Source organism: Thalassophryne amazonica, chromosome 1, assembly GCF_902500255.1.
Source record: "Thalassophryne amazonica chromosome 1, fThaAma1.1, whole genome shotgun sequence".
Classification (NCBI taxonomy): Eukaryota; Metazoa; Chordata; class Actinopteri; order Batrachoidiformes; family Batrachoididae; genus Thalassophryne; species Thalassophryne amazonica.
This window is the reverse complement of record NC_047103.1, coordinates 121,451,407-121,471,051: the sequence shown is the minus strand read 5'-3', so window position 1 is coordinate 121,471,051 and position 19,645 is coordinate 121,451,407. Positions and strand designations below refer to the sequence as shown.

The 19,645-nt window shown below is 40.8% G+C and overlaps 1 pseudogene; it reads left to right on the top strand.

The window, feature by feature from the left end:
* LOC117513685 overlaps nt 1–19,645 on the top strand; it is a 729,285-nt pseudogene that overhangs the window by 159,242 nt on the left and 550,398 nt on the right.

Below are 19,645 nucleotides of genomic sequence, written 5' to 3'. Positions count from 1 at the left end.
ACGAGGGCTCAAGCATGTCTGATGTAATCACACGTGATTCAAATCCATATGGTTTTTGACTCAGCTAATTTTGTTGAATTTCATGCATTTCTTTCTTAGCTTTGATGGTAGCTTCCTTTCGCCTTCGCTCTACCTCAAGCTCTGCCTGGAGCTGTGCTTCCTCCTGTTCAATGGCCAATTTTTCCATTACAGCTGCTGCCTTAGCTTTTAGTGATGCACGCTGCAGCTCTGTTTTCATTTTCATTTTCATTGAGAAAGCTGACTTATGGTTGAATGTCGTGAACTAGACCTTTTAGTGCGCACTGTGCAGCCAGAAGAGGCATGGGGGAAGGATCTGTGTGTACATCAACCAGGCTTGGAGCAGGGCGGCCACCGTTATAGACTCTAGTTGTACTCCTGACGTGGAGCTGCTCCCCCTGTCCTTCAGACCTAAATACCTTCCCCGGGAGTTTGGACGATTTGCGCTTGTGCTCATGTACATTCCTCCATCAGGGAATGCTGCGCGCGCGTCTGAAGCCATCGCATCACGCATTCACCGGCTCGAGAGCGCATCGCCAGACTCTCATGTGCTGGTTTTAGGGGATTTCAACGGCTGCAGACTTAGTAAGACTCTTCCCACTTATCATCAGTATGTTACCTGTGCCACTAGGGGCAACAAAACAATTGACCTTTGCTATGGTAATATAAAGGGTACATACAGAGCCTATAAAAAAAACCACCACTCAGTACTGCAGACCATAATGTTTTGCACTTAATCCCATTTTACCGCACGAAGTTACGGGGGGGGGGGGGGGGGGGGGGCGTGGTTAAGAAGCAGGTCAAACAGTGGGACTGTGAGGTGCAGGAAAAACTTCAGGGCTGTTTTGACTGCACACTATGGGATGTGCTTTTAGAGTGCAACAGTTTAGAGGAGGCCACTGATGTGGTGACATCATACATTGGTTTTAGAATATATTTTCATTTATTCTTTACAGGCTCCACATTGTGATACCGGACAGCTGGCCAACCCGGGGTTACATTATCACCAGGATGCATTAAATTTTATAAATACAGACATTTAGACAAAAAAATAAATAAATAAATAATATATATATATATATATAGGGTGCGTGACATCAACAAAAACAGCTTTTGTGTGGATTTTGTGGCACTGAAACAAATTTGTTTAACACTGTTAGACACTCCACTGAAGAGAGGATATTTATAGAATCAATGTTTTATACTTAGACACAAGGACACAAACAGGAATTGGAGCTGTCTTTATTCACAGGAGATAAAGATAAAAAGGAGAGTGACAAATAAGTGTGGGAGAGTCGAAGATAAAGAACAAAAGGGGAATGAGATAAAAGGATGAAAGCACAGGAGTGGAGAGAGATGAAAGCAGCACAGCACCAGCGTCATTAAAATAATCATGTATAATTGAGGGAACATTTCCATGGCTGATTTACTGCAGAGAATCAAAGGCTCACACTCACAGAGAGGAGCACAAACTGAAACATCACCTTGGAATCTGACTTTACTGTGGACTGACAAGAGTCAACACTGTTATGGAAAACACCAGTGGTATGTCATAACAATTACATCATCAAAATGAGTGAAATAAAATACATCACAAATCTTTGTACTAACAGTGCACAAAATGGCTGTAAACACTTATTGTTTAAAGTATGAATAAAAAGTAAAATGTATCATAAAAGAATCATAACAGAGCGTTTTCTTATCATGCACCTATTCTGTGGAACAGTGTGCCTGCTGAGATAATAAGAAAAAAACAGCCTGATTCTGTGGAATCATTGAATTCCAGATTAAAGACTCATTGGTCTCTCTTTTGGATGACTAATATAGCATTGTCCTGAATTCCCCTACATCATAAATTTCTGTTAATATTGGTGGAGCTGGACTCATCATGCACTATTTGGAAATATTTGTATGTTTCATGTGGAAATAGGGAATCGCAGTGCCATTTGAACATCTGCATGATATTGCGGGATTTGACTACTTCCGGGGACAGCCTGCACAAACACAGCATCACTTCTAACAGAAAATAGTGTACTGTTTTATTTTCAGCTGCAATCACCGAAGCAGTCATGAAAAGTGCAGTTCTTTCTCAGTTCCCAGTGGAGAAGGGAAGCCTGTCAGAATCAGAATCACCTTTATTGTCACTGCACAGTAAAACAGCACAACAAAATTTACTTCTGCATCCTCAAAAACAATGCTCACATTCACACATAACTTATCCACACACACCCGCACATGCACACATCCATATTGCACATGACCCCCATGACAAGACAAATGGGCATACATGTCAACATATATGGTTTGTCCATAAATTATACGGATTTTTCCAAGTTTCAGAGTCATACGGCCATACAAATAAAGTCTTACGGATATTTTCAAGGATTTTCAAGCAAAAATAAAATAAATGTGTACTCACCAAACGTACCGCAAGACAATATTGTCAGATCCCGTTATTATTTTTTAGATACACGCGGCACACGCTCACCCTCCGATGAATGTGTTTGTGTACTAAAAACCAGCTCTCCGTCTCTGGGGTCCGACCTTCGTGTCTCCACGGGTATTACCCGGCAGGGCTGCACAAAGGCTGTTCAAGCTGGTGGCGAGGAGATTCGTCTAGCCGCTCCCTGCCTCCATCCGGCCGTCCACCCCGCTGACGCTGATCTCGCACCCCAGTCGAATAGCCTTCTCTGGAACCAGGATACGAGCCGGCCACGCCCGTTAACGGCAGGTTTTGCAAGTGCCAACAACATAATCGAAATAGGTTATATGATGATAATTTCACAACAGAGATTCAAATATAATCAGAATAATAATTGGCAGAGATTTTTGTTTTTGATTCAATAATGCTGTCTGATCTCACTCTGACTGGACTGGATTAATTTCTTAACAATTTTTCTAGGAGTGAGGGAAGGAGGTTTTTGATGTTAAAATCCCCAGTTCGATGAACTTGATTTCCTCTCATCAGCTATTAGTTGTTAGCTGACCACGATCCTTGTGTGATGTTGTAATCCTTCAGGAAATTAATCCACATAAGAGTTTATTCCTTCTTCAATCAACCAAAAGTTGATCTAATCCATTCTGGTATGCTGTGATGTTCCTTGAGAGAGAAAACGTTGAAACTTCCTCACTCAGACTTAAGGCCAGTGATTATTCTCCAATGCTCTGCTACTCCGTGACTGGACGGCCTGAGTGGGAGTTGAAAACTCTCTCAAATGATCTCTTATGGCTCCAATCCTCTGACTCCACGATTCCAATTGTTGCTCACAAGATGGTCAAGTCTTGTGATCTCCTCGTAGCAGGGGAGAAGTGACAACAGCACCTCTCCCTGGATGAATAACCCCGTTTCCTGGTGTTCTACAGTTTATATTGTGCTGACTTTTGCCGTTCTTCAGATGATCTTGGTTACCATGGGGACGATGGTGACTCAAAACCTCCTCCCTTCTCCTTCCCTTACTGGAAGCCATCTGCAGCCCTTTGCCAGTAACTTATTTCTCAAGTTCCTCTTTTCTGTTAACACTTCAGCTTTTTTTAAGAATTCATTTTTCTAAATCATGTCTTTAGAATCACATCAATCACATTCAATCATTTCATTACAACTCTCTTTCACATAAAAACAATTCATATGATCATATACAAACATTTTCATTCCTTAATATTCATTTCATATTTATCACATCTTAATCATTTGATCAGTTGTTTATCATCAGCTTCTCTTGCTCTGCTTGCGACACTTACTTCCTCTTCTCTCTGACTCTGCACTCTTTATGAAAAACAACTTCTTCAATCATTCATTTCACTTTTTGTAACATACTTTTTCTAATACTTTTCTAATCAACTCTTAATTTTATTACATTAATAGTTCATTTAATCATACTCGTTATGTTGGAATCATTCTTAGATATTACTTTTAACACATTAATACTTCATTTGATCATACTTTGTCATTTTAGAATCATCTTAGACATATTCCATCGTCTTCACCACTGAGTTCATTCCGTGGGCCTCCCCGTTTGTAATGGAAAAGTATGACCTCACTTACTCCGGGAAAGTACCAAACACTGTTCAGTTTAATCCAACAACATGTGTATTAATCCCATGGCACGTATTATATTCCAAGATGAAAACAAGCTAAAAGCAAGCTTAAAGTCATCTTTCTTGACACCCCCTCCATGACTTGAAGCTCTGCCGATCTCTCTATACTTCCATAAAAACATCCCCGTCGTCGTCGACAGGGTGAAGGGTGAGCACTTCTTTCTCATCCACCATCGGAGACAGAACTGGAGGAGCTGGAGTTGAACGACACTCATCCAGCACCACATACTCCTCTCCGCCCATCTGTAGATTGCTGTCGCCGTCAGAAGGCTGCTCTTCCAGTAGCGATGTTTGTGATGGTAATCCCGATGGAGATGGAGTTGCCTCATATTCCTGAGATGATAATCAGGGAACGATGGTGCGCATGGTGAAGTGGGGGTGACGGGTGTATAACATGGTGTAACTGGTGTAGATGGTCGTGGTGATGTATCCTTCGGTTGAGGTGAAGCTTCAGCGTGAATATCCTCAGGCTCGGGCTGTTGAAGGTGTTCGTCCAGGAACACCTGCGTGAGAGCCTCCAAACACCAGTTGATATCCTCGGTCTGCACTCCAGTCTCCACAGTGTGCTGTGGAGATGAACGTGGAGCTGGTGGTAATGAAGGACCAATGGCCACGATCCGGCCATCGGCAAGATGAGCTGTGGAGAATCTTATTCCCGTAGGGTACATCCACATTTTGGTAAACACGGGGCAATACATATTTCCTTCTGGAGACACTACAGTGTCAGCTCGTATTTGATCAACCAAAAGGGAATGCCAAATTATGGTTGCCTCGGCTTCAATTTTTAGGTATGTTGCTGTTGGTACCTGGGGCAGGAAAGATGTATCCTTCCATCCCACTATTCCCCGTGCCACTTGAACAGCGAAGTTGTTGCTATAACACGTCGGGCACCACAGAGTCGGTGTTACCTCCCAGAAGTAGATCGCTTGTTCCAGGGTGGCTTGACAATGAATACATCTTATATCCCCCTATAGTGTAAGAGGAAACATTAGTCTTTTAACTATTATTGCAAGCAAGCAAAAGAGTTCGTCGGGATTATTCAGATGCACGCCAGAGCTGCCTCATGATCACCGTAGGAGAGTGGGACTGTGATGACGTTACCATTCCCGCTGTAGCTGAAGGAGCTGTACGCGGGAAGCAAGCATCATAGGTCGTAAAACCATAACAGCAGGAGTAGTTGACTAACCATGGACAGCCAGTATAAAGCTGATAATATTCCCCCATCCTAAGGCCCAAATTATGATAAGTCCAAGTTTGTAGAGCCAGGGTTTTCTTGCGTTTGTACGGCTCCAGTTAACGTAGCTATGTACGCCAATAGGGTCAGGGCCATCACAGCTTCGCACACAATGTCAGCTATCACTGCCGAGGCGTAAAAGATTGCTGTCATATGTTCACCCTCCAAATTGTAATTGATGTGTACTGCCATATTCCCCAACAGTCAAACTGGAGATTAAAGCGCCCGAGGACGTGAGTGATGAATAAGACAACCCTAAGTCACTCTGACCGTATGGCAGATTGATGATCGCCAATCGACACATCCATGTAGTAGCGTTACTATTCGCAGTGGTTGTTCGTAAGTCCCAACGGCCGACACAGCAGTATAGCAGCCATATTAACAGTAGTGCAATAAACTCCACTCTACTCACTTGTCATTTATGCCGCCAGTATTGTTTGGACATTGTGCTCTCTTATTCTTTTTACTTATTCTCCTTAAGTTGGTATGCTGTTTATGTAGATGCTTCTTCTTCCTTTCCCTTCCCCCAAGGCAGAATGAACAGGGCGTGTCTCGGCGTCGGGCTTTGTAGGCTCCATCGCTCCTCCCCTAATGGAGGAGGGGCTCCATATCTCTGCGTTGTGTGCTCCTCCCACACAAGCGCAGGGCGGCTGCGAAACTTCCTTTATCAAAATCATATCCAATTACTGCAGGCAATAATAAGTCCTATTATGATTAACAGATAGGGCCAAAGATATCCAAAATGTCCAATCCACCAGTCACTACTTCGAGACCTTCTTTAATGACTTCTCCGGTCTCTGCTGCAAATGTGGTGATGATTCCTCCAGCGATATTTGCGTTCTTTCCCACCAAGAACATTCATGCCGACTTCTTCCTTTTCCACAGCTTAACCAATGTTCTGCAAGCGATTCACATGTACCATTATGTAAATCCGATTGGGTCCCAACCATTCGTAACCGACAATTTCTCGTCCTTCGCATAGACTTTTCTTGAAGGCATATCCTTCTTCAAGCATTATCAAAGCATCTCTAACAAATGGCACTATGTGGCCTAGGATCTGCTTCCTTTTTGTCATTCCATGTCCCAAGACAAGCCTTGGCACATCCAACGTTGGGTGGAAAAGCTCTTATCCATTCGCCTGCACTATTCTTCTCCCAAGCTGTTTGATGGCCGTAAGTGTCATACTCGCCGTCATAGTAAGCGTCACAATATTCTTCCCAGCTAGGAACTTTTCTACAATTTTGACGGGCAAGGCTTATCGTGCATGTGGTATTACTTCTATTACAAATCATTTTCCATGGCCGTGGCGTAACATAAGGATTTGGTCTCCAGAGTACACCAGACCAAGTAGCTCTATCTCTGGAGTAGACTGTGGCGATGTATGATATTTAACCCAATAATTATTACTTTGATCTAAACAGGGGAATACCCAATCTTCAATTTCATATTTCTCCATTCCCCACCAGGTGACGTCCTTACTACGCTTAACTCCTTCCTGCCATGCTTGAAGGGTCCCCTTAATGGTTGGAATCTGTAACAACTTTGTACAGTTATATACCCATCTTAGCCAATTCCCTGTCTTAATTTGGTCTATGGGACATCGGGGGGATTTACCAGAACCTTCAGCCAAATTATTATGGTATTCTGTCTCATGTAAGCTTCCATAGATTTTATTCGCCACGCATTGATCAATTTTGCTAAAATCATCCCGAGGTACTAACCTTAGCTCATCAGGCTTTGGTAGTTTTTTGCACATAGAATTTTGCTTTATGTGGACCCTCGCAAATTATGCCCAGTCCACGTGTTGCCCTTTGGAAGATTCCCCTCAAAATGTATCAGTGGAACGCTCCAGACCACGGAAAAGTGTCGTTAAGCCATTCATCATTTTTTGCCTCCTGTTTTTGTTTCCAAGTAATCCTGTCTATCAAATCAATAACTGGTGTAAGCACCATGTATTTTTGAGATTTACATCCAATAGGTCGATTCCAATAACATCTATCTAATTTTGCTACTTTTTCTTTTACACAATAATCATGAATCTTCTTCCATCTATTTCTAACCACATTATCAATACTTCTAACTTTTGGTTCTAATACTTGCTGGGTATCTTGTGTTGGCAATGTAGGGAGTGGTTTAGTTTTTCTCTGTGTTGGTGATATCTTTGTGGACCCCACCAATGCTACTGGTGAGATGACGGTTGGTTTGGAATATGGTATTCCTGTTCCCATGTCGGTAGCGTTGTTCAACGGAGGGATTATTGTAGATGTAGTATCCACTTTCGGCACTCTGCTGCGGGTGTTGTCACAGGTGAGATTATAATTTCCCCAATGTTTCCAGGTAGGCATTATCATTCTGCAAACATCATGTCTGATAATGCTGGAAAAACAGCTTCCTTTCCTCCCAATATCCTGCTCGATAGCCCAGTAGTACTCTGCATCCCCATGAGCAATACCAGGCTGGCTCGCCTGCTTCCCTACCTCGCCGTTTCGTGACGATCCAGCAGGCTATCTCCGTCTGCTTCTCGTCCCAGTTCAGACGATCCAGCAGTGACACGTCTGCTTCTCGTCCCAGTTCAAACGATCCAGCAGTGACACGTCTGCTTCTCGTCCTTGATCCCAGCTCCCTGCGATACTTGCTCCTGTTGTCTTTACTTCGTCCTTCTGGTAGTCGCCTCCAAACTTTCACACCTCTGGAAAACAGATATGTTTCAAGCCCTACTGGACCTATACAGGCCATCAGCCGGCACTCTCCACAACACTGTCTCCTTTGGTGATCTACTCAGGGGCTTTCCACCTATCCAATGGCAAAGACTCTCCTTTGGCCAGGATTCTCCTCGGACCCGACTACACTTCGTCAGGTCCCTGTCGGGTGCCACACGCGACACACGCTCACCCTCCGATGAATGTGTTTGTGTACTAAAAACCAGCTCTCCATCTCTGGGGTCCGACCTTCGTGTCTCCACGGGTATTACCCGGCAGGGCTGCACAAAGGCTGTTCAAGCTGGTGGCGAGGAGATCGTCTAGCCGCTCACTGCCTCCATCCGAGTCGTCCACCCCGCTGACGCTGATCTCGCACGCCGGTCGAATAGCCTTCTCTGGAACCAGGATACGAGCCGGCCACGCCCGTTAACGGCAGCTCTCCTCTTATGGATCAGGGCTCTTGGAATGTTGCTAGATTTTAAATTTAGTGACTCATACAGCGAGTCCCCAGGATGCGTTAATTTCATTAAAAACCAGACTAACCTTTTAGAGCACTTTTTGATGTTATACACCCAATAAACTTTAACTTTTACACCTTAAGAAGCATCAATAAATCCAATGTCCGAGCCTTAACACTTTAACTGCATGCTTGGAAATTTATTGCAGGTTTTGACCATAATCAAAATAGGTTATATGATGATAATTTCACAACAGAGATTCAAATATAATCAGAATAATAATTGGCAGAGATTTTGTTTTTGATTCAATAATGCTGTCTGATCTCACTCTGACTGGACTGGATTAATTTCTTAACAATTTTTCTAGGAGTGAGAGAAGGAGGTTTTTGATGTTAAAATCCCCAGTTCGATGAACTTGATTTCCTCTTCATCAGCTATTAGTTGTTAGCTGACCACGATCCTTGTGTGATGTTGTAATCCTTCAGGAAATTAATCCACATAAGAGTTTATTCCTTCTTCAATCAACCAAAAGTTGATCTAATCCATTCTGGTATGCTGTGATGTTCCTTGAGAGAGAAAACGTTGAAACTTCCTCACTCAGACTTAAGGCCAGTGATTATTCTCCAATGCTCTGCTACTCTGTGACTGGACAGCCTGAGTGGGAGTTGAAAACTCTCTCAAATGATCTCTTATGGCTCCAATCCTCTCACTCTATGATTCCAATTGCTGCTCACAAGATGGTCAAGTCTTGTGATCTCCTCGTAGCAGGGGAGAAGTGACAACAGCACCTCTCCCTGGATGAATACCCCGTTTCCTGGTGTTCTACAGTTTATAATGTGCTGACTTTTGCCGTTCTTCAGATGATCTTGGTTACCATGGGGACGATGGTGACTCAAAACCTTCTCCCTTCTCCTCCCTTACTGGAAGCCATCTGCAGCCCTTTGCCAGTAACTTATTTCTCAAGTTCCTCTTTTCTGTAACACTTCAGCTTTTCTAAGAATTCGTTTTTTCCTAATCATGTCTTTAGAATCACATCAATCACATTCAATCATTTCCATTACAAACTCTCTTTCACATAAAACAATTCATATGATCATATACAAACATTTTCGTCTCCTTAATATGCATTTCATATTTTATCACATTTTAATCATTTGATCAGTTGTTTATCATCAGCTCTCTTGCTCTGCTTGCGACACTACTTCCTCTTTCTCTCTGACTCTGCACTCTTTATGAAAAACAACTTCTTCAATCATTCATTTCACTTATTTGTAACATACTTTTTCTAATACTTTTTCTAATCAACTCTTAATTTTATTACATTAATAGTTCATTTAATCATACTCGTTATGTTGGAATCATTCTTAGATATTACTTTTAAACACATTAATACTTCATTTGATCATACTTTGTCATTTTAGCATCATCTTAGACATATTCCATCATCTTCACCACTGAGTTCATTCCGTGGGCCTCCCCATTTGTAATGGAAAAGTCCGGTATGACCCTCACTTTTCTCCGGGAAAGTACCAAACACTGTTCAGTTAATCCAACAACATGTGTATTAATCCCATGGCACGTATTATATTCCAAGATGAAAACAAGCTAAAAGCAAGCTTAAAGTCATCTTTCTTGACAATATGAAGGTTTAAAAAAACTCGATCCTTCCGTATAAGACAATAAAAAGGTTGCTTTTGTAAGAGATGCAAACTGACGTAAATCCACAAATTGCAGTTGGTGCGCGCAATGCATGCTGGGATAGGGTCTTCTCTTTGATGTCTCGGCAACGTCCCGGATGTGCTGACAGTTTGCGGAGGGCTAAATTTTAGCTGTAAATTTGTCATTTTTAAACGAAGATTTCTCCGTTGAATGACAGATCTGGGCTTGCAGATTTACTTTACTACATTCAGAAGGATCTTATTTGTTAATATAGGTCATTTTTTGGTCCAAAGATCTGACTGGATTATTTCAGTGCAGGTCTACTTAATATACAGAGTTGATATCAAATCATAAAGGCACAGAGGTGATGTCACATCATTAAAGTACAGAAGTGACACACACAGTTGGCCTCACTTGCTTTGCAGCACCCTGCTAGTTATTAATTATATTATTCATTTCTTTACCAGAGTATCAGTTTACCAACCGATGAAGCAGGTCCAGCTCACACCAGAGAACCATTGAACCTGTGGAACAGAGGACGATTCTCTTTTCTGCCCGCAACAAGTCCCAGTTAGTAACTTTAATCAGCACAAAGGTGACTCACGATTAACATCTTTAAATGGCTTTGAGGTTAATGAAGAAATTGCTAACCCGTTGCAGCGCTTCACTGCTTTGAAGCGCATCCGTGCTTCTGAGACTGCTTCGCAGCTTATGCTGTGACCCGCTGCTTCACTTAGCAGGTTCTCACAAACGGCAGTCCCACAATTAACATAGAGAAATGATAATTTTCCCGATATACAACTCAAAAAACAACAGCTGCTCCGGTTGTTGTAATGTGAACTTATGAACCAACAAGGGAATTGTTATACAAAATGGCTATTGATGTTGATGGATTGGATCAATTTCTTAACAGGAACTGGTTTTGATAACCATCCCTAGTCTGCAATGAAACAGAAGTCAAAGTAAATCTACAGATCACTCAGGTCTGGAGCATGTGCTGATGCTGTGCTTGGTTACATGCACAACACCACCGAACAGCATGGGTCCTGGATGGCAACGACCCAGGCAGACAACCGGTCCATTTCCACATCTCTAAAATAACCATCTATTACTACGGCCAGGTGAAATGTAGGTGTCCCCTTATCCTTCTCTACTGTGGTCCTCAACACTCAGGCATCTGTGTACTGGATTATACACAGAGAAACGGGCCACATGGCCAAAATGTCATAGCTAATGGTCCCTCACAAGACTTCCACCTTTGTTTCCCTCTGTTCTGAAATTTGCTTTCAGGTATAGCTGATCCTTTTAATGTCATCTATGTATATGCCAAAATGCACTGGGTTTCTACCACATGATTGGCTAATTTGTTTGAAGAGAATTTGAACAGGTTTACCTAATGACATGGCTGATGAATGTATGTCTGTATAGTTGGATTTTACTGATGTTGATATGCTCACTTTAGCTGAACTGACTTTTATTCATCTTTTCAGAATGTTTGATGCAGAATTCAAGAGTGAGAAATGCACTTTTTCTTTCTCATTCTATTGTCTAATCCTAATGTCTTCATGCCTCTAGGTGATATATGCTCTTAACACCAAGAACGATGAGCATGAAGAAGAGATAGAGTCTCTAAAAGAAGCCCATGAAGATGAGGTACAGGAACTACAAACCACATCATGTACTGTACTGTGTGTAATTGTGTTGCAGGAATCATTCATTAATGATTTCATGAATGAATGATTTCTGCAACACAACTGTAGTGTGAAGTAATTGTTTTTAATTAATTTAAATTTTTTATTTTGCTGCTGACATCTACAGTTTGTAAAACACACACACACACACACACACACACACACACACACACACACACACACACACACACACACACACACACACACACACACACACACACACACACACACACACACACTGTATTAGGCCGTGGTCAAGCTGTCAGGAAAATGATCATAATGTTTGCTTGTTCATCAGTAGGATTTCTGTTGTTTTCATGAGGAATGTTGTGTATATACTTCCTGGTCCTTATTTTAGTGATCTAATGTGGTCGGAGGAGGGTCACAGTCGGTGGGCACATCACTGACAGACAAGCAACACACTGCAATTTTGCTGTCAAGATGGAATCTTTTGGAATTTGCAGCTGGACAGCTGCAAACAGAATGCCAATTGTGAACTTTGCTAATGTTGTGTTGTATTTTACAGAACTTGAACTAAATTTTTACGTACATAACCTCAAATAACAAAATGTCTCAGTAGCCTTTACATTGATGATAAATAGTCAGGTCCATAACTAACTGGACAATGGTGCAATTTTTGTAATTTTGTCTCTTTCCTCCACCAAAATAGAGTTGAAATGAAAGAAAAAAAAAAACTCCAGGTTTGTATTGTAGACTTTCATCCCTTTGCATACATACAGTGCATCTGGAAAGTATTCACAGTGCTTCACTTTTTTCCACATTTTTGTTATGTTACAGCCTTATTCCAATATAGAGTAAATTCATTTTCCCTCAAAATTCCACTTGCAACTTCCACTTTTTTTTTTTTTTTTTTTTTGCAAATATATTAAAAATAAAAAACAACGGAATCACATTTACATAAGTATTCACACTCTTTGTTCAATACTTTATTGATGCACCTTTGGCAGCAATGACAGCCTCAAGTCTTCTTGAATTTGATGTCACAAGCTTGGTGCACCTATCTTTGGGCAGTTTTGCTCATAATGTCTTTGTAGCATCTCTCAACCTCCATCAGTTTGGATGGGGAGCATTGGTACCAGAGGTGATTTCTCTCAGACTACAAGGGAAGCACAGATTCCCCTAAAATGTAAAAATTAAATGGTCAAATATGTACAATTGTGTAACATTTCATTGACTGCAAATGTATTAAAACATGTTCATCTCAGTTCATCTCGAGTTCTTTCAGAATCAGCTACTTATCACAAATCAACTGACATGATTTTGTTAACTTTCATACATTCCTGTAACGTCAATCCCATACATTTCAAGAAATCATTTTCTTATATGGTCTATGGTCAATGTATTTGCCTGTAGAAGCTGAGTGTCCATTCACCTAAATGGGACTGAATGGAACAATTTGTTTAATTGCCTCAAAACTCAATACTCGTTGGATACTGTTCTCTGTACCAGAGCAGCACGCTGTTTTAATCCTGTTATAGCTCCCACTGTGAACCTGCATGCGTAAGTCTCTGCTGTTTTTCAGCTACCTTATCACACAGATGTTTTTTTCACAGTTCTATTGATGACAGCATCGATAAGCTGAGCCTCGACAGGAAATTTTGCTGAGTAAAATTTACTCTGCTGGGATAACATTTGGTCCCAATCTAAATAGAGTTAAAAATACTCTACCACAGGGCTAAATCAAATCAACATAGTGTAAAATCAACTCTTATTGGTGTAAAACACTTGTATTGACTAGACCAGGGGTGGGCAATCATGTGCCATGAAGGGCCGAGACACTGCAGGTTTTCCTTGCTACCAATCACGTCAGCAGGTGATTCATTAATGTTCAGGTGTCTCCGCAGGTGATTTCAATGATGACCAGGTGTTTATGTTCAGGGGAGAAGCTCATCAGCAACCCACCTGCTGAGGTGATTGGTTGCAAGGAAAACCTGCAGTGTCTCGGCCCTCGTTGCCCACTGTTGGATTAGACGATGTTGCAGACCGAAGGGTCTGTCCTAAAACTCGGTCAGCCCTGCCTTTACTGCACATACTTTATCAGCCGTGGTTCACCGTTTGGTTGGCCACGCCAGTAGAGCTGATTTCACTCTGCAATAGAGTGTTTTTACTCTATTTAGCCTGGGATCAAATGTTATCCCAGCAGAGTACATTTTAGTCAGCAAAATTTACTGTGTAGCAGAGACTGTTTTTAACAGGCTGTGTTCATGACAGACATGCACATGCACTAAGTCTTCTCACAGTGAAGAGCCACTTCTGCCTTTACCATGACTGCATCAAAATTAACAGTTATCACTTAAAAATGAGTCATCATAACAGAAATTAACAGTTATCACTTAAAAATGAGTCATCATAACACGACATCACACTTAAGGGCTTTTCATATTGCACGCTTTATCAGCTTCAAATAACACCTCCACCTCCTTTTGCATCTGAAGTGTTAGATGTGTCAGAAGCGTCACGTCATAGGCGTCGCGCCAGACGCAGCAAGGGGAGCAGAGATTTCTACATCACACTCTGGCCTTTCCATAGCCCAAAAAAGCCGAGCAATCACCATCTTGGATTTGTGTCTGTCAGAACCACAAAAAAGCACAGCGTGAGACACCGCAGCCGGGGTGATGGAGTAGACCCACTCAATCCAAAATTCTTCACTTTTGGATATGTACAAATGGAGCTTAGTTCTGCAAATTTGTCTGAGGTGAGAATAATTTAAAAACAAAATGTGACGTTACTGCATTGCTGAAGATTTAATGCACGGGTAACATTATCTTAGCCTTTTAGCTGCAGAATCAGTCAAGCTCAGTGAATGTTTTAATTTGTAAATAGTTGTCTATTTTTATTTTACCAAATTGTTGCTTCTGTAACTATAACACAAAAGACTACTTTAGATAACTTAGATTTGTTTTTTACTGTTTTGTGTTTCTTTATATTTTAAGAAATATATTTTTTACTTCACATCAGGAAAACAACCTCAATACACACTTCAAAACCTGAAGTCCAGAGGGAAGATCTGCTCTTCAAAATGGGAGAAAGGTGTCTTCAAACACTCCACCAGAGGTTGAAGTTGCTGAGGAGACCATCTGGTTAAATGTTCAGAGGGTCCAGCAAACCCAACACCTTTTGCTACGCTTCTAAATCTATAAAAAATGCTTTAATTAGACCAATGGGGGACGTGAAATATGGGACAAGTGAATATGGGATGAAGATAATGTGGGATCAGTACAATATGAGATGTGTCTGTTTGGGACAGTGCAATATGAGACACATGTCTGACTAGAATGGTGTACTTTAGAGGTTTCTGAGCTCGCCTCACCCCCCCCCCCCAAAAAAAAATCTCCTGATGTTCTTAATATTGACGGAAGTGTGTGTGTAGGTGGGTGTGGATGTGTGTTCATGTGAGGGTGTGTGTGGGTAAGTTAGGTGTGAGTGCGAGCATTGTTTTTGAGGATGCAAATTTTGAGGAAGCAAATTTTGTTGTGCTGTTTTACTGTGGAATGACAATAAAGGTGATTCTGATTCTGATTCTAAATAAAACAAAGGCTGTTTAAACAGCAAGTATTTTATTGTTTTAAAAAGCTGTTTCATTTTATATTTTAACATTACATGAATGAATCATTAAACATGTCCATGAAGTCAGAGTTCAGTCAAAGAGATATTTGCATAGATAGAGGAAGCCCCACCCTTATTGTGCAGAATTTCAAAACATTCACAATCACTAGTCAGATTCATGTTTTAGAAATTACTCTGCCCTCATCATAGCATTAACAGCAATCACATGCTCTGAGGACATAATTTTAAGTTGAAATGACTCAATTAAAAAACTGATTTTATCATAAGGTTTATGTCACGTTGAGAAATCCTAATTAATAATCACACTGCAGTCATTGTTATATCATCTCCTGTTGCATTTATAATAAATATTTTTGTATTTATTTACAGTGTCTTTTTTTTCCTGGTTGAAATGAAGATATGAATGAACCATGCACACATTAATTTTCATGCTATTGTATTTGCCTAAAAATAAACATTTTTAAATTTATATCGTGCCAAATCACAACAAAGTTGCCTCAAGGTGCTTCACACAAGTAAGGTCTAACCTTACCAACCCTAGAGCAAGCACACAGGTGACAGTGGTAAAGAAAAACTCCTGATGATTTGAGGAAGAAACCTCAAGCAGACCAAAGTGTCTTATAATGTGCAACGTTCCTTATAATGTTAATCAGAATTCATCTTATCTGAAACAACAGGTAAGTTATGGTTTTAATTTATGGATGAAGAACGGTTTTGAAAGAATCTTTTATTTAAATTTTTTACTATGTTAATTACTAGTGATCCAATGTAAGAAACTTTTTTACAATAATCAGAAATCAATTAATACATTTGCAATACATTTGCTAGGATTTTCTTCAGAAAACTGCTGTGTGTAAATTAGCAGTTCTGTGACACATTTCTGCACTGTAGTCTTCCGTGTTTTGGCCTGATGTTTCTTTTCTATTGGACAGCACAAACCCATGTCACAGTGCACAGTGGTGAAAGTTGGATTGGGTTGAACTTTATTACCTCCGCGTTTTAGGTCGCATTTGTTTGTTTGTCTGTCTGTTTGTCAGCAGGATAACTCAAAAGGTTTTGAACGGATTTTGATGAAATTTTGTGGAGTGGTTGGAAATGACAAGAGGAACAAGTGATTAAACTTTAGTGGTGATCCGGATCACGATCCGGATCCCGATGCTAATGCGTTAGCATGTCTATGGCATTTTCAATGTTAAAAGTTAGCATTAAGCAGTTGCAGCTGTCATCACATTCGGGCGCATTTGTTTTCAAATTGTAATATTTCTTAAATTTATTTTTGTTTATATATTAATAATCTAACAACTGCTTAATGCTAACTTTTAACATTGAAAATGCCATAGACATGCTAGCGCCTTAGCATCGGGATCCGGATCGTGATCCGGTCACCACTAAAATTTAATCACTTGTTCCTCTTGTCATTTCCAACCAATCAATCAATCAATCAATCAATCAATTTTTTTTATATAGCGCCAAATCACAACAAACAGTTGCCCCAAGGCGCTTTATATTGTAAGGCAAGGCCATACAATAATTATGTAAAACCCCAACGGTCAAAACGACCCCCTGTGAGCAAGCACTTGGCTACAGTGGGAAGGAAAAACTCCCTTTTAACAGGAAGAAACCTCCAGCAGAACCAGGCTCAGGGAGGGGCAGTCTTCTGCTGGGACTGGTTGGGGCTGAGGGAGAGAACCAGGAAAAAGACATGCTGTGGAGGGGAGCAGAGATCGATCACTAATGATTAAATGCAGAGTGGTGCATACAGAGCAAAAAGAGAAAGAAACAGTGCATCATGGGAACCCCCCAGCAGTCTACGTCTATAGCAGCATAACTAAGGGATGGTTCAGGGTCACCTGATCCAGCCCTAACTATAAGCTTTAGCAAAAAGGAAAGTTTTAAGCCTAATCTTAAAAGTAGAGAGGGTGTCTGTCTCCCTGATCTGAATTGGGAGCTGGTTCCACAGGAGAGGAGCCTGAAAGCTGAAGGCTCTGCCTCCCATTCTACTCTTACAAACCCTAGGAACTACAAGTAAGCCTGCAGTCTGAGAGCGAAGCGCTCTATTGGGGTGATATGGTACTATGAGGTCCCTAAGATAAGATGGGACCTGATTATTCAAAACCTTATAAGTAAGAAGAAGAATTTTAAATTCTATTCTAGAATTAACAGGAAGCCAATGAAGAGAGGCCAATATGGGTGAGATATGCTCTCTCCTTCTAGTCCCCGTCAGTACTCTCCACAAAATTTCGTCACAATCCGTTCAAAACGTTTTGAGTTATCCTGCTGACAAACAGACAGACAAACAAACAAATGCGACAGAAATGATTATATACAATTTTAGAGAAAGAGACAAAAAGAAATAGATCACTGTGCCAAGGAGGGAATCTCTTTAGGGTCAGTGACCCTATGGCCTTGTTTAGAGAAGTGTTTCATAAATGTTAAAAAATTAATATATTTCCAGTTTAGTTGAATAATAAATTGAATTATGTCTCTTATTTGTTTTTGTCTATAAGCACATGCAATATCAATATCAGTGCTCAGATGACAGTCGCTTCTGGGAAAGGTGCAAGTTGCAATAAACTGTGATGCCAAGCGCTAAGGATACATGCTATCCAGTCACAGCAGATGAAACTTTTTTTACTACTGAGTAAACATCATTGTTAGACTTTTTTAGGTTCAATGATTCCACGGCGTGTAGAAGTTATGGCGTCAGTGACCCCATGACCTTGGCGGAGGTTTGCACTCTCTGAGTGCTTCTAGTTTAAATTATGCATTAACTCAGAACAATTAAACTACATGAAATTCATGAAGACAGAAAAGACTGTTAAAGCATTTCAAAAACCACAGCTACAGTGTGTACAATATTTTGAAAATCATGGTAAACTATCAATAACATACCTTATAGTAAAAGAGTCACATATCCTTGTGTAAATTCCTGTAAATCCATTCAAAGTCACAATGTCTTTTTTTCCAATGAAAGAAAGTCTACATTAATGAAAAAAGTCACATAATCTTGTTTGAAATCCTGTTTGAACAGCACAATGTTTATTTTCCAGAGACAATAATAATAATAATAATAAATTCTTGCCATGTTTCTTGAGGGCATAAGATGCAGTGAGCTTTTCCCGTTTCTTTTATCTGTGTTCATGACGATGAACTTTAGGGCCCCTTCACACATAGTACGAATTTGGTCGAATTGACAGCTAAAATGTCAGTTGTCAAAACATTTATTGGAAATATATTTTCATTCCCACATGTGCAGAAGGTTGAGCTGTGCTCGGCTGCAAGTCTGAATATGATGATACTCTGCATTCCTCTGTTGATCGTTCTCCTGACTGTTGAATGACACCAATTTTTGTTGTCTAATTCATTCATTCATTCATCTTCTACCGCTTAGTCCAATTAAGGGTCACGGGGGCTGGAGCCTATCCCAGCAGTCATAGAGCGCAAGGCGGGGTACACCCAGGACAGGACGCTAGTCTGTCGCAGGGCCACAAATAGACAAACAAACACAGACACACCCACACACACACCCATGGACAATTTTAAAGATTCCAATCCACCTAACCCGCATGTCTTTGGATGTGGGAGGAAACCGGAGCACCCGGAGGAAACCCACACAAACACGAGGAGAACATGCAAACTCCACACAGAGAGGCCACAGGAATGTTGTCTAATTAGTCTGGGTAATTAAAAGACATTTTAATCAATCTGTAATTGATAGATGTTACAAACACTAATTCTGAATTCAATCTGTCCCACACAAACATGCCTTCACACTTCACACTTAGAACTCCTTTTGAGTTCCTGTTTTTGGACTTTGACACAAATACAGCACAGCAAATTCCCAGCGGATTCTAGCTCAAATCAAACCAACAAACTTTTTCATAGACCATAGGGATGAGACTACGACTGAAAAAACATAATATTTATACATATATTTAATAATGCCCAATAATGTTTCCTGGGCGGAAGATGACATCATTAAGGGCCCCTTCACACATAGTACGAATGTGGTCAAATTGCGCATGAATTGCGCATGAAGCAGGAATCGTATGCAACCCGTGTAATTTTGTAGCTGCCTCTAATGCCTCGTACACTTATTGCTACAACTACACTCAACAAAAATATAAACGCAACACTTTTGGTTTTGCTCCCATTTTGTATGAGATGAACTCAAAGATCTAAATCTTTTTCCACATACAAAAT